The sequence below is a fragment of the Neofelis nebulosa genome, chromosome 12 (assembly GCF_028018385.1).
Source record: "Neofelis nebulosa isolate mNeoNeb1 chromosome 12, mNeoNeb1.pri, whole genome shotgun sequence".
In the NCBI taxonomy this organism is placed as follows: Eukaryota; Metazoa; Chordata; class Mammalia; order Carnivora; family Felidae; genus Neofelis; species Neofelis nebulosa.
The window spans coordinates 37307230-37322870 of record NC_080793.1 but is presented as its reverse complement, the minus strand read 5'-3'; the positions used below and the strand labels follow the sequence as shown (position 1 = coordinate 37322870).

The following is a 15641-nucleotide window of genomic DNA, read 5'->3' as shown; positions in this document are numbered from 1 at the left end:
TACCAGCCTTAGAGGACTGTTAGGCAGATTAAATGAGATACTAGATGCAAAGTTCAGGCCCAGTAGTTGGCATATGGCACAAAATAAATATTAGCAGTAATTATTGGTGAGACTGATTTTTTTTTTTTTTTTGAGACTGATTTTCTTGAGTGACTCTCAAACTGATTGCAGGCAGCATCAAAAGTGAAGTTTCAAGGGGCACCTGGGGTGCCTGGGTGGCTCAGTCGGTTAAGCGTCCAACTTTGGCTCAGGTCGTGATCTTGTGGCTTGTGAGTCCGAGCCCCACGTCAGGCTCTGTGCTGACAGCTCAGAGCCTGGAGCCTGCTTCAGATTCTATGTCTCCCTCTCTCTCTGCCCCATCCCACCAAAAAAAAAAAAAAATAAAAAGCATTAAAAAAAATTTTTTTTAAGTGGAGTTTCAGGAACAGTTTTTAAAGGCATCATTTTAGGACTAATCATCTAGACTCTGAAGGATAGTGTTCTTTCTATCAACAAGTACTATAGGTGCCAAGGAGATCCAAAAATGAATAAAGCATGTCTTCTGTTTTCTTTTAAATGATTTAAAAAAAATTTTTTTTATGTTTATTCATTTTTGAAAGAGAGAGACAGAGCACAGGCAGGGAAGGGGCGGAGAGAGAGGGGGACACAGAATCAGAAGCAGGCTCCAGGCTCTGAGCTGTCAGCACGGAGCCCGACACGAGGCTCAAACTCACGAACCGCGAGATCATGACCTGAGCCAAAGTCAGATGCTCAACCGACTGAGCCACCCAGGCATCCCTGTCTTCTGTTTTCAAGAAGCTTACTGCCTGGCAGGAGGAATGAGATATACCCATATTGCTTGTAAATGAGGCAGAAAGTGAAAGCCTCCATGGTAGAGATGGATGTAACACCATGAAGGTTCAAGTTCTACAGAAGGCAGAACTTGAACCAGACCTTGAAGTGTTAGGATTCGAATATGCGAAATATGGGATAGGAGTGGAGATTGTATTGTTGGCAGAAGGAATCAATCACCTAAGCCTGAAGACAAGTAAAGCTGGACATGGAAATGTAGGCATTAATAACCTTAGACACTAGCTGAAATCATAAAGTGGATAAATACATAATCATGTAGTCACAGATTTGGAAATGCAGAGATTTTAGCTTTTGCTTTTACAACTGACATTTCCCCCCGCTGATAGAAGAAAACTTAATGTTGTACTTTTCAAGTATATTTGGTTCAATTCAGTGTGTGTGTGTAAACTATGATTCATGATTTAGAACTCCCAGGTCAATTCAAAGCTCCATCTCTGGGCTTCCTGCCTATTTGGTTCTGTCAGAACTTGTACACAGCTCGCTCCTTATAGGGGAGGTTTGTACTCTTGTAATTGGTCTCATCTTAGTGGTTTCCTCTCTCTACAATGGCTTGTCATGCTCTTCCCTCCTGCACAGGTGGTTCTAAGAAGATGATGGCCAGTGGTGGTTTTGGTGGATGATGATTTTGATGGATGTGTATTAGCTTTTACCATACATGATAACCCCTTGGAAACACATCCACCGTAAACCTCACCACCAGGAGGTGACCCCTGCATTCTCTTGCTCTTTCAGAGACTCTTAGGGTTGGCATACTAGTTCACCTTCACTTCTAAATCCCACAGCTCCTCTGGGCCCATGTGAACCTAAGAGTCCCTTTTCTCCACTCCTGGGTCCTCAGGAGACTCTGCCTTCAACACCCTGCACCCACACAGAAACACATGCACCATCACCAAGAGGCTGGCCGCTGGAGCTTTGGACCAGGCAGGCTGCACTGGATGACCCAAAGGGCAGACTGTGTGCTTCCTGTACCAGCAGAGCAGGGCCACCAAATAGAGGCTAGGATTTTGATATATTTTTTTTTTTTTAATTTTTTTTTTTTAATGTTTTTTTTTAATTTATTTTTGGGACAGAGAGAGACAGAGCATGAACGGGGGAGGGGCAGAGAGAGAGGGAGACACAGAATCGGAAACAGGCTCCAGGCTCCGAGCCATCAGCCCAGAGCCTGACGCGGGGCTCGAACTCACGGACCGCGCGAGATCGTGACCTGGCTGAAGTCGGACGCTTAACCGACTGCGCCACCCAGGCGCCCCTTGATATATTTTTTAAAATGTGAAAGTAGTTACTTTGGAAAAAAATAAGGATTTATTATACTTCTTTACACTTGAGGGGTGCTTGGGTGGCTCAGTCGGTTAAGTGTCTGACTTTGATTTCAGCTCAGGTCATGATCTCACGATTGTTGAGTTTGAGCCCCACATTGGGCTCTGCACTGGCAGTGTGGAACCTGCTTGTGATTCTCTCTCCCTCTCCCTCTGCCCCTCCCCTGTTCATGCTCTCTCTCTCTCTCTCACTCTCTCTCTCTCTCAAAATAAATAAATAAACTTAAAAAAATACACTTACGTTGTAAGTGTAAAGGATTGATCTTATTTATTTTGGCATGGGGAAGGAATACCACAATCTTTCAGTGTTTTGGGTTTCTAAAGGCCTTAGTCTGGCCCTGTGCAGGTCCATTCTTTAATCCCAGGTTTTAAGGAGAGATTCAGTTTGGTCCTTATCAACATCCCCTTCTCCATATGATCCGGAGGACAGGCAAGTAAGAAATCCATAATGTTCTCTTCTCTCTCTTTACCCCAAACTCTTTTTCTCTCCTGTGTTCTTTTGGTAAAAGTAGAAAATCAATCTGTCTCTGCACTTCTCTGCATAACTCATCTGGACTCACACTGATAGTCGTCAACTTTGAATTTAGCAGATTTTGGAATCGGTCTTTGCTCTTAATACTAGTAAATTATTTTTTAAATTTTGTATTTAATGTTTATTTTTGAGCAAGAGACATAACAAAATGTTATGGGGCAGGGGCAGAGAGAGAGAGGGAAACAGAATCCAGGCAGGCTTCAGGCTCTGAACTGTCAGAACAGACCCAGACATGGGGCTCAAACTCAGGAACAGTGAGATCATGACCTGAGCAGAAGTCAGATGCTCAACCGATGGAGCCACCCAGACACGCACTAGTAAATTCACTTTTGATTTAGTTGCCACATTTAGGGTCCAGCTGGGAAAATGGAAATCACTCTAAATGCTGAAACCAGAGGGAATTTCATCCAGAGAATTAGCTATAAAAGTGAAGGAGGAGCTGAGAAACCATTCAAGGGAAGGTGAGGCAATCCAGAGATTAACAACAGCCAGATTTTGCTGTCGTCCCTAGGTTGAAGGAACAAGGAGAGGAACCCCAGAGGCCAGGATAAATTAGAAGCTGAAACTTTGGAGGGCAAGCCTAGGGCGGTTGGGGTCATTAGCATGACACAGCTTCTGTCAGAGGTGCTGGCCGAGACAGGGAGAAGGGGAAGAAAATTTTGGCTTCCGACTTCCTTCTGATTCCATCTTTTCTGCCAGTGCCTCTCGTTGACTGAATTCAGCAGGGGCTCAATGCTGAGGACTCAATGTGTGAGTGCCAGCCTCACTGGAAAGGGAGAGGAGTGGATCTGATAAGAAACAGTGCGGACTGACTGGGGTTGCTGGCACATCCATTCCTACTTCACATAATCACTTTGCCACATAAATGGGTGTCTGTCTCTTCCTAGTTAGTATATTTCTTAAGGGTGGGTGAGGCGGGGAACTGCATTCTGACATAACTGTATCTTTTGAGGGCCCCTCAATAAATATGTGTTATATTGAACTGAATTTAACAGTTTCTGAACTCTTTTTAGTTATGTGTCACTGACTGGCTCCTCTTCTCATTCTTTTCAATGAAGAGAGAAAAAATTTGAAAACCTTTGCCCAATGTTATAAAACAAACATACTCATTCTTTTAAAACACTTCACCTTGCAGAATATGACCTCAAACTGCCGATGGTGGGGGCTAGTTCATTATTTGGGTAGGAAATATCCCTAGTAATTATCATAATAATTAACACTTATACAGTGTTTTATAATTTACAAAGTACAATTTACATGTATTTTCCTTATAAGTAGGTTTTGATCTGGGGATTCTGGAATTTGTTTATTTGACTCCTGTCAGTTTAGTGTTAAAGTTTAGATTTGAAAGAAAAACATCAGGAGTGCCTGGGTGGCTCAGTCAGTTGAGCGTCCAACTTCAGCTCAGGTCACGATCTCACAGGTCTTGAGTTCAAGCCCTGCGTCGGGCTCTGTGCTGACAGCTCAGAGCCTGGAGCCTGCTTCAGATTCTGCGTTTCCCTATCTCTCTGCCCCTCCCCCACTCATGCTCTGTCTCTATCTCAGAAATAAATAAACATTTAAAAAAATATATTAAAAAGAAAAACATCAGGTTCTTTTCTTTTGAAACTTAGATGTTGGGCAACCTTCTGTGCCCTTTTTGTTAGACAGTTTTATTCTCAGAGTCGATGAGAGATGTTCTCAGCTGTCATTTGGTGGGAGAGGCTGGCATCACATTACCACTCCATTTTTCTCTTTCAGGAACCTAGCAGGTGTTTGAGGACAATGACTGACTCATCTACTCATATGGAGGTCTTGCAGTCATACATATCACACTTGTCTTTAGAGCCCTAGTCTCATCTGACTGCGTATGTATGTATGTATGTGTTTTAATAATCAGCCTCAGTCCTCAAGGAATAATCTAAATCAGCCTTACAGTTCATCTTGTCCGGTGTTTGGTCAGGATTTGCTTTGTGGAAAATCAAATTGTTTTCATGACTTTATTCTTGGTCCAGAGATACCCCAACCGATCTTAGCTTTGTTTTTATCACATTATATGTGAAATTATCTAAATCATGTTTGGAGAGGTTTGGGTTTTTTTTTTTTGTTTTTTTTTTTTGATACCCATTCCTTATAAAATATTCTAGTCCTAACTGGTCTGCTCATCTTGGATTATACTTTCTATAATGTTTCATTATCTTTTTGTCCCAAATTGCTGGTTTTCAGGAAAAGCCTCTTAGCTCTTATCTTAGTTCATGCAGACTGCTATAATAAACTACCTTAGCCTGGTGGCTTATAACCAACAAAAATTTACTTCTCACAGTTGTGGAGGCTGGGAAGTCCAAGATCAAGGTGCCAGCAGATTCCATGTCTGGTGAGGACCTGCTTCCACATAGACAGTGGTCTTTTTGTTGTGTCCTCACATGGGTGAAGGAGCTTTTTGGGGTCTATTTTATAAAGACACTAATCCCACTCATGAGGGCTTACTCTCATGACCTCATCACCTGCCAAAGACCCCACCTCCTAATACCATCACCTTGGAAGTTAGGATTTCAACGTATGAATTTGGGAGGACACAAACATTTAGTCTGTAGCAGCTCTGATGTCACCATTCCACCCTCTAATATTTAAAAAATTCCTAGTGCAGTGATGAGGGACTTATCATGTGGGTTTACCTATTTAAGGAAATGCCATCTTTCTCTTTGATGTCCCATTGCCTTCCTTTAAAACATCCAAAATATCAAGCAACCTATATCAATATTATATTTTTTATACTTATTTATGAATTTTCAAGTAAAATTTTTGAATAATACTTGCACATGTTACAAAGTTAAAGAAGTACAAAATGGTAGATAATGAAAAAAAATCTCCTACCCATCTTGTCCCTTAGATACCTCATTACCCATAGGGAGATAATCAGTGTTATTAATTTCTAGTCCAATATCTATATCTTAAGGCATAATTAAATACTTGGCCCTTTTTCTGAACTCCCTCAATTATTTGTTATATTTACTATATAGAAGGCTATATCATGGCATGATACAGAAAAATAAGTTGAATTGTGTTAAATAATCAGAATAGTTTGGATTAAAATGCATTTAGAGGGGCGTCTGGGTGGCTCAGTAGGTTAAGTATCCACCTTTGGCTGAGGTCATGATCTCACAGTTCATGAGTTCAAGCCCTGCATCTGGCTCATGGCTGTCAGTGCAGAGTCCGCTTTGGATCCTCTGTCCAGCCCCCCCCCCACCCCGCCCGCCTCTCCCCCCACCCCCCACTGACACTCTCTCTCTCTCTCTCTCTCTCTCAAAAATAACTAAACATTTAAAAGAGGCATTTAGAAAACTGGCATCTGGCATGGACTGCTTCTGGGTGTCTGCATGTCCCTAAATGTCTGACCTTTAGTATTTGCCTAAATACCACTCCTTCCTACACATACAAACAATGAACTGTTACCGCCTTGCTTGGCTTTCTCTTAGCCTAAAACTTGTTAGTCTGGGGTCCTTTGGCTCCTTCGGATATTTTAGAAGAGCTGGGATCCATGTGCCCCTGAAATGTTATGCAAACTTTTGTGTGATATATGTGTATGTGCCCTTTTTTTTTTTTAATTGGGGAGAAATTGTCCATGGCTTTTATCTGATGTTCTATCCACAGTCTGATTCTGTCTTCTTTATTCCACCTAGACTTTTAATTGCTGGTTCTTTCGCTCAGAAGATGACCTTGCCTCCTCTTTTTGGAATGCAGGTGAGCTGCTTTTTTTCATATAAGCTTTGGTTCATTTCAGCATATTGTAGAAGATACTGAGTTGAATCGTTATTTTTGCCCAGAATTGGTGACTAGGGTCCAAAGATGGGGACAAAGAAACACTAAGTAACACTCGTTCTAGAGAGAGTTGCTAATAATTGGGGTCAGTCACCCTCTCCAGGGCTTACCGAGAGGTAGCAAATCTGGCCCTGGTACTTCCAACCACTAACTCTACCCATTCCTTATCACCCCACCTCATTCGCAGTCTGTTAAGATATAAGATGACTCAAGCGAGGGAGTCATGAGCCCAACAGGGTGTACTTAGCCCTCCTTTTGCCCCCAAACTAAGCAAGAAGGTATCAAAGAGAGTCTACATAAAGGAGAGACTGATTTCTCATTTCCTGTTTAGATTATCTGTTTGGACAGTGGATTTGTTCAGCTCTGCATATATTTGAGAAGCCTGTATTCCTTCTGTTTGGCTTAACAAGGATATATGCGTTTCTTGTGGTCAAAGGGACCCTGAAAAGGATAGCTGGGCTTCAGCCATCTTACTGGTAGCCCATTCAAGAAGTTAGAAAGCTTAAAGGAAGTGACATGGAAGAGGATTATCTACATTAGGGCACAGCTCAGTGGAAAGGCCTCACAGGACTTTATAAACAACTCAGACAGGGACACCTGGGTGGCTCAGTCGGTTGGGTGGCTGACTTCGGCTTAGGGTCATGATCTCGGGGCTCGTGGGTTTGAGCCCCATGTCGGGCTCTGTGCTGACAGCTTGGAGCCTGGAGTCTGCTTGGGATTCTCTGTCTCCCTCTCTCTCTGCCCCTCCCCCACTCACACTCTGTCTCTCTCTCAAAAATAAATAAACATTAAAAACATTTTTTTTTAGAGAATTTAGACAAGCTCCCCATAAGAGATGTGGCAGTTTGCTCTCTGCCGAACAGGCTGGAATGGCCTGTCACCCACAGCCAGCAGTGGTTTGCAATAACTACCTTGTTTAGTGTTCCTCTCTGCTCTCCTCCTGGTTCCCAGCCCCTGAAGAGCTAGAACCTTTCTAGAGAACTAGCAGAGGAGAAGGGGAAACCATAGAAGGGACCATACTGTCCTCCCAGCTTCAGGTTCCTTAAGCCACAGCTCAAGCTTGGGCTGGAAGAAGGGAGGAGATGAGTTCTCATTGGACCTGAGATGGGCTTTTAAGCCAGTTGGCTTGGGTTGAGTTTTTACAAAACTGGAGGGGACAGAGAGTTATAGAATCTGTCCATGCTGTTGAGTGGGAAGGAGACATTTGTCATGGCACAGATCAAGACTGTGATAGGGTGGGAGGTTATGTTTCTGCCCAAATGAGTTCGGTGCTCAACAAAGAAGTTAAATTTACCTATCACTGGTTCCAGTGTTTATAATAATAATAATAATAATAATAATAATAATATAATAATCCAATATTAGACATGATAGAATTCTTTACCTCATGGTAAAGATGTAAAGTCTAGTGCGACAGATAAAAGTAACTACTCACTTTAAAAACAATGTAGTAAGGGTTATAAAAAGTGGCCTGCAAGGCCTCAAAGATGAGTGGTTAGTCAGAAAGCAAGGGAAGAGAAGACCTTTTAGCCTGTTGGAAAAACCAACTTAGGGAACTACAAATAGTTGTAGATAGATGTTAGACATCTAGTTTAGGCACTGTGGCCATACAGGAGGCTGGAAAGAAAAGCTGGGGCCAGGTCCTGATACGCTAATGAGCTTGTTCTCTAACCTGTAGGCCAGCAGTTCTGAATGGCAGTGGTACTGCTTGTGGAGGGGCATTCTGGACATTTGTGGGACATTTTTCATTGCCATGGTGATGGGAGGTTTTGTAGTTGGGCCACAGATGCTAGACTGCAGTGTGAGAACAGATACACGTAATTAGGAATATTATTTTAAAGTAGGTATTTACTTTTCTACCTGTCCTGTTAGGTTATGTATTCCACAAGAGAAAGAATTTTATCTTGTCAGTCTTTGTACTTCAACACTGGCAATAAATTTTGTTTGTCAAAAGCCCTGAATTCTGCATGATTTAGATCTCCTGAGTTCAATGTGATTCTCAAATGTTCCATCAAACACTTGTATAGGGTATCCTATGTAAATAATTCGGTCTGTTATTACTTATCCTAACACTAGTGTTTAATCTACTTTTTTTTTTCATGGAATGGCTTCTGATCTTCTCTTAAATCCTAATTTACTCATTCCTTATAGTTAGATGCAAACATCTGAGTGCTTCCTTGAGTCTTCTATCATAGTTATGTCCAACTATTTGTGTGTTAAAATACCTATTATTTTACCACCAGCTATTGTCTTTTATTTCTGTTTTATATTATAGTTAGGACATTTTATTGATGTTTTGAAATTATGTGTATAGATAGCTTACATTATCTATGAATTTCATTTTAGTTAGTAAAGGTGCTGTTATTTAAAATATTTATTAGCAGAAGGGATGGGGCACCAGGGTGGCTCAGTCAGTTAAACTTCTGACTTCAGCAGGTCATGATCTTGCGGCTCGTGAGTTTGAGGTTCTCATCAGGCTCTGTACTGAGAGCTCAGAGCCTGGAGCCTAGAGCCTGCTTTGGATTCTGTGTCTCCCTCACTCTGTCCCTCCCCCACTCACACTCTGTCTCTGTCTCTCTCAAAATAAATAAACATTAAAAAATTAAAAAAAAATTGTTAGCAGAAGGGAGACTAACATCTGGTAGGATTGGGAGTCACTATGTAACCATTGATTTTCAAATGTTATTTTATTTTATTTTATTGTTTTTTATTTAATTTAAAAAAGTGTTTAAAGTTTATTTATTTTGAGAGACAGAGAGAATGCGAGCAGGGGAGGAGCAGAGAGAGAGAGGGAGAATCTCAAGCAGGCTCCACACTATCAGTGCAGAGCCTGACAGGGGGCTTGATCGAGCTCATGAAACTATGAGATAATGACCTGAGCTGAAATCAATAGTTGGACGCTCAACTGGAGTGCCTTTGACTCAGATCATGATCTCACGGCTTGTGAGTTCGAGCCTTGCATCAGGCTTTCTGCTGACAGCTCAGAGCCTGGAGCCTGCTTTGGATTCTGTGTCTCCCTCTCTTTCTGCCCCTTCCCACTCACACTCTGTCTCTCTCTCTCTCTCCTTAAAAATAAATAAATATTAAAAAAAAAAAAAGAGTTTAACATTCAACTGACTGAGCCACCCTTTAATTTGTTTAAGTAGCTCTATGCCCAATGTGGGGCTTGAACTCACAGCCCTGAGATCAAGAGTCACACATTCTACAGACTGGGCCAGCCAGGCACCCTTCAAAGTGTTATTTTGAGCCACAGACCTCCAACTTTTCTTTGCTCATGAGCTCCCTAAAATAATAATAACCTACTCACACAATTTTTTAAGTTGAAATCTCATATTTATGATCCAAGCTTCTCTCTCTCTTTAAGTTTATTTATTTATTTTGAGAGAGAGAGAGAGGGAGAGAGAGAGGGAGACAGTGTGAGTGGGAGGGGGCAGGAGAGAGAGGGAGAGAGAGAATCCCAAGCACTGCCAGCATGGAGCCTGATGTGGGGCTCAAACCCATGAACTGCAAGATCATCACCTGAGCTGAAGTTGGATGCTTAACTGACTGAGCCACCCAGGTGACTTTATGTATTGTTAATAGGAGATAGAATATATTGATCATTTTATAAGTTGGAATAAACTGAGGATTGACTGTAATTGGAACAAATATTTCATGATGATTTGTAAGTAAGATTTGTAGCTATCTTATAAATAAAGCACACTAAATACTAAATAAGTTACTTAACTTTATCCATGGTTTTTATTTAGTGTATTTGAATTTTTTTAATGTTCATGTATTTATTTTTGAAAGAGAGAGAGGGAGACAGAGAATCCGAAGCATACTCCATGCTGTCAGCACAGAGCCCAATGCAGGGCTTGAACTCACGAACTGTGAGATCATGACTGAGCCAAAATCAAGAGTTGGACACAACCAACTGAGCCACCCAGGTGCCCCTAGTGTATCTGAATTTTTTGGTGGCCTGCAGAACTTTCCAGCTACTTTTTTTGGTTTAAGTCAAGTTATTAGGGTATAATTTATATACAGTAAAATCTAGCTATTTTAAGTGTATTCCAGTTACTTTTAAGACAAAATAGGTCACTAATGTATCCTCCTTTGTCTGTGCTGATTGTAGAGAATCCCAGCATGGGCTAAATGTGCCATTTCCAATGTTGTTATGCCCTTAACAGAAATATGTATATGGTGGGAAAAGGCAGGAAGCCCTATTAGTTTAAGGCACCTTGATTAATCTTTAAAAGTTTGCCTAGATCAATATCTTTATTTATATATCCCTTTGCTTGGTGTCCCAGCAGTTTTCACACCCTAGAACAATTCATCATAATTAGATTTGGCATGAGCGAGGGACATGGCCTGTCTTTTATAAAGCAGGAGGATTGTGTAAGCACAAGGTCATTCTTTGGCAGGTCTGTTTTAGGAAGGAAGACGGCGATCTGGAAATGGATTCCTTGAAACCATCTTACCTACGTACACTGTGGAAGATCTGTGCTCCCCCTGTCTGAAGGGTAGAGGTTCAGAGGCAGCCCGGTCTGAGAAGGCACTGAGGGCAGGGGGCACTGGTTTCTGGGCCTGCCACTACTACTTCATCTGGGCAGCTGGGCTTCGCTTCCGTTTTACATTTGCATTTTTATTTGAAGAAGGGTTTTGCTGCTAAAAATAACAGTTTGAAAAACACATTTTCCATGGGGAACCATTTAAGGATTTTAAGCAGGGAAGTGACATAATTAGGTTTTTGTTTCAAAAGGCCACTTTGGCATCCGAACACATTGTGGAGGATGGCTTGGAGGGAGGTGAGACGGGAGGCCCAGAGACTTGTCACAGAGGCTGTTCAAACAGTCCAGAGGGAAAACTGTAACAGCCGGCAGCTCTGGGCTCCATCCCAGGGTGGGGGCATCCACTTTAGTTGGAGCTGGGGTTTCATGGGGCTTCCTCCCCATTCAGCTGCTTCTCACATTGACATTTTCCACCTGGCCTTTGCCTGTGTGACCCCTGCCTTAGGGTAACCTTTGACTCCTTCCTCTTCATCCTGTAGACCTAGGCTGCCACCAAGTCCTGCTGTTTCTTCCTTCATATTTTCTCATATGTGTTTCTCTCTCTCCATTACTATTCCATCATCCTAGATAAGGCACTTAGCATTTCATGCTCCAATTTCTCCAGGAGCCTCAGAATGGTCTTCCTGCTTTTAGTCTGCCTACATTGCCACAGCTAGCTACTTCTTTGTTTTTTCATGACATATTGCAGCCATGCACAGAAAAGAGTACAGTTTGGCCAGATCTTGCTTCACATTTCTCCTCCTCTTCCCAGTCTGTGGCTTCTCTGGGAAATTCTAAATAGAGCAAAAGATTTAAGAAGTGATGAATACATTTCCATTCTCTAGAAGCTGTTGTGATCATCTTTCCTTTGCTTCTTTTTATGTGACATATTTGTGGGTGAGGGAAAATAGGCCTCTTTTTCTCAGTGAAAGATTCTGTGAAAAAAACGTAGACTTAAAAAAAATTTTTTTTTATGTTTATTTATTTTTGAGAGACAGAGACACGGCACAAGTGGGGGAGGGGCAGAGAGAGAATGACACACAGAACCCAAAGCAGGCTCCAGGCTCTGAACTGTCAGCACAGAGCTGGACATGGGGCTCGAACTCACAAACCGGTGAGATCATGACCTGACCCAAAGTCTGATGCTTAACCAACTGAGCCACCCAGGCGCCCCCCAAAAAAGTAGACCTTTTTTTTTTTTTTTACTGTCTTTTTTTTTTTTATTTTTTAATATATGAAATTTACTGTCAAAAAAGTAGACTTTTAAATGGAGTGGAGAAGGAAATATAAAAGAGAATATTCTATCTGAGACTTTAGGCTATCAGATACTCCCAAGGGGTGGTAAGTAATTACCGGGGTTGGTAATAATGGTGAAGGGTGGTATTAGGAACACAGAGAAGCAGTAAATGTACCTGGGAAATAGGCTAAGTGAGGAAGAACAATGGACACCACTGGTCATGCATACATGTGCTGGTCTAGGCTTTGATGGAGCAGACAAGTAAAAAAAAAAGGTTCACCTGGAACTTGAATCATACGCAGTTGCTTCTCCTGACGATTCTTCAACTTCTCTTTAGGAATCCATAGAATTACCCATGGACTGTCTTTTCACAAAACCAGTATTTCTGGCCCCCAGGGTATGGTCCAGTTCAACTTTCCAAATACATACATAGACAGGTAAGTTAGAAGCAGGGATCTGATCTGAAAATATTTTAAATTTAAAACCTTTTTAACTTATAGAAGAAAATGATGTGTGAACTCAAAGTATAAACCTTTGACCTTTTAAACAATAATAGCTCCTCTTTGAGGATATTGAATATTATGAGAAGGTGAACTGGAGTTTGACCTGTTTTCAGGATTCTGTCTCTCCCACTGGGGCTAAAAGAAATAATGCAGAATTTTTATAAACTCTTTCTTTGCTTCAATATGTTTCATTGTGTTTCTCTTTTTACACTGCTTCCTCCTTTCCCTTTACTGAAATGCTGCATATGAAATGTATCTTTTCTGCCTTATTTTATCTTGCTTTCCGTGGCTGTTCCCTGCCCTCTGTTGGCAGGTTCCTTTGGACCTGTCTGTCTTGTGTGCAAGAGAGAATCACATATAGTTAAAGTTCTTCTTTTGCAGGTCAGATCAGTCAAGCAGAGAAAAGACTGGAAGGTGTGTGGGTTTTTTTGTTTTTTTGTTTTCTTTTTGTTTCGCTGGAATCCTGTAGGTCTGGAGGCATGGTCTGGTGGGGGGCAAACCTGAGGGTTCAGAGTTAGCTGTGAAACCAGGTAAATTGTAAAACTGGTCAGTGCTGAACTAGAAGTCAGTTTGGAGCATCAGGCCCTGCCATGGAGTGGATTAGCATGAGCCTGGATCCCATGGGTGGTCCCAGAACCCAGCAAGGGTCTTGAGCCTCCTTTGGCCTGAGTGTGATTGGAGGTAGGACTTCTTTCCACTAAGGAACAGGGCAGCTTGGGAACCACAGCAGCTTATAGCAGCTAGCTGATTTGATGCTCAACAGTTTAGTTCTGGGTCAGAAATGAGGTGTTTGGGCTGGCCCTATCCTAGAAGAAATGATAAGTGGTGTCTGTGAAGTAGTAGGAGGCCATACCAACCCTACAGAGAGAAAGATGGACCCTACTGCATGCTGCTCAGGCCAGGAGGGTCTTTAGATTTCTTAGGTTTTGTATGGATTACAGTGGGGTCACCAAATACAGCCCAAATCTTATTGTCCACATCAGTGAGAGCAGTGATTGCTTGGATAATGGGAATATATAGATAACCAAAGTTCTCATTTACATAGTACTTTCAGCCTACCCTCAAAAAGAAAAAACAAACAAAAACCTTTTACTGGATGTTAATACGAAACTACATTAAGTAATTAACTTTTATTTTCCTGCCCTTTCCCACTTTCTAGTATTAGTGGCCAGTTGGAAGGAGGAAGGAAAGGGCAAGATGATTGAAAGTTTAACCCCTAACATAACTTACAGTTGTCATTAATATTCAGAATAATGACATATCATGTACTTGAACTTGTCTGGGAGTCTGGGCAACAGTGGTGTTGGTCATTACTGGGGTCTGTAGGTGTTCCAGAGAGAACTGTCTGGGTCTTTGGTGGCCATTACCCTATAAGCACAGCTTCATGTGGTAAGTTCATGAGTTAGCAGGGTATTTGTACAGAGCCCCATCTTTGAGAATATCTGTACAGTGCCTTACTTGGATTCCAGTCTCTACTATTAAAAAGCCATTTAGGGTTGGGGGGGGGTGGTCTCCCTTTCTGGGACTTAGTTTTCTGTTGTTATTATTATTATTATTATTTTTTTTTAGTAGGCTGTATAGCCAACATGGGGCTTGAACTCAGAACACCTAGATCAAGAGTCCTATGCTCTACTGACTGAGCTGGCCTTGGACGCCAGTTTCCAGTTATCTTTAAATGAGGGAATTGAACAATATATTTGTAAGATTCCTCATGTCCCTGAAATTCACAGATTCTGGCAGATATTGTGTCATTTTGGATTTGTTTCCCTTAATAAGCTGTGTGTAGTTGCTTACAACATATTATTTGGTTGACATGGTCTGAAGTTAGAACCATGTCTTTTCAGGTTATCCCCTTTTGACTTTTTTATCCTTTGCTTTCTTGCTCAGATAGGACAAAATCCCTTTTTACTAGCCGTTGGGAGCTGGAATTGAAATTACCATCCCTCTGTGTTGAAGAAGTCCTAAGGCTGCTATTTCTACTGGACTTGGGGCAAAAGATGTTGTCGGGGTCTTGCCTTTGACATGGATTCCAGCTACATGCTCCTCAAAGGTAAGGGCTGTATTATTCACCTTTTCTTGTATTCACCCTTACAGCTGTGCAAGTCAGCCAGTGTTCAATAAAGAAATATCATACCTAAGAATAAAATGGCATTGTCCTTCATTTCCCCCCGAAACCAGTAGGTGTCGCCTTCATCGCAGAGAAAGTAGGCCCCTCCTCTCTCCCTGCACACCTACACCCCTCCCTCTACTCTAGGAGCGCTCAGCTTCTAGGCACGGTGATTTCTGGAGAAGAGGCTTGAAGGGGGAGAGAAACTGTGGCTCTCTGAAGGAGAATGGGTTTATATGTATCTCCTTTATGATAGAAAGAAGAGAGAAACTCCCCAGGGTCCCATAGCAGTCCCCTCCCAGCAACCATGGTATCATCCCTCTTAAACTATTCTCAGGATCAGATTGGCACGCCAGATACAGAGTATCTGGGGATAGCCTTCTAGGCTGGAGGCTTAGGAGCAGGGTGGAACCCAAGGGGGATACAATGGGCTTGCATTGCTGGGGGAATGTTCTGCTCAGTCAGTCCATGAGCTGTTATCAGGTGCAATCCTGGGCTGTGCAGGGAGACAGAAGAGAAGAGGCTGTTCCTGGGCTGGGTCCCTGGAGCAGATGGTGTGGTAGAGGCCCAGTGGGCTATGGTGGGCCTCTGAAGACATGGGAGGGCACAGAAGGGAGCATGGGGAAGGAAGAGGGAGGGTGGGGGGCTGAGTTCTAAGGAAGAAGGAGACCCATGGACTTTGTAAGGACTCAGGAAAAACCAGGCATTGGAGCCCCTTGGTCCTGGAGGGGCCAGTCTTCCAGGTGGCAGGCACCTCTTCCTGGTGA

At 42.3% G+C, this 15641-nt stretch overlaps 1 long non-coding RNA gene across 1 annotated transcript; it reads left to right on the top strand.

The window, feature by feature from the left end:
• The first annotated feature begins 5957 nt into the window (after nt 1-5957).
• Nucleotides 5958-15483, top strand: LOC131491711 (uncharacterized). The gene is made up of 4 exons (XR_009251615.1): nt 5958-6420; nt 12602-12701; nt 13149-13181; nt 14655-15483. It is a non-coding gene; the product is annotated as an uncharacterized LOC131491711 (long non-coding RNA).
• The last annotated feature ends 158 nt before the right edge of the window (nt 15484-15641 follow it).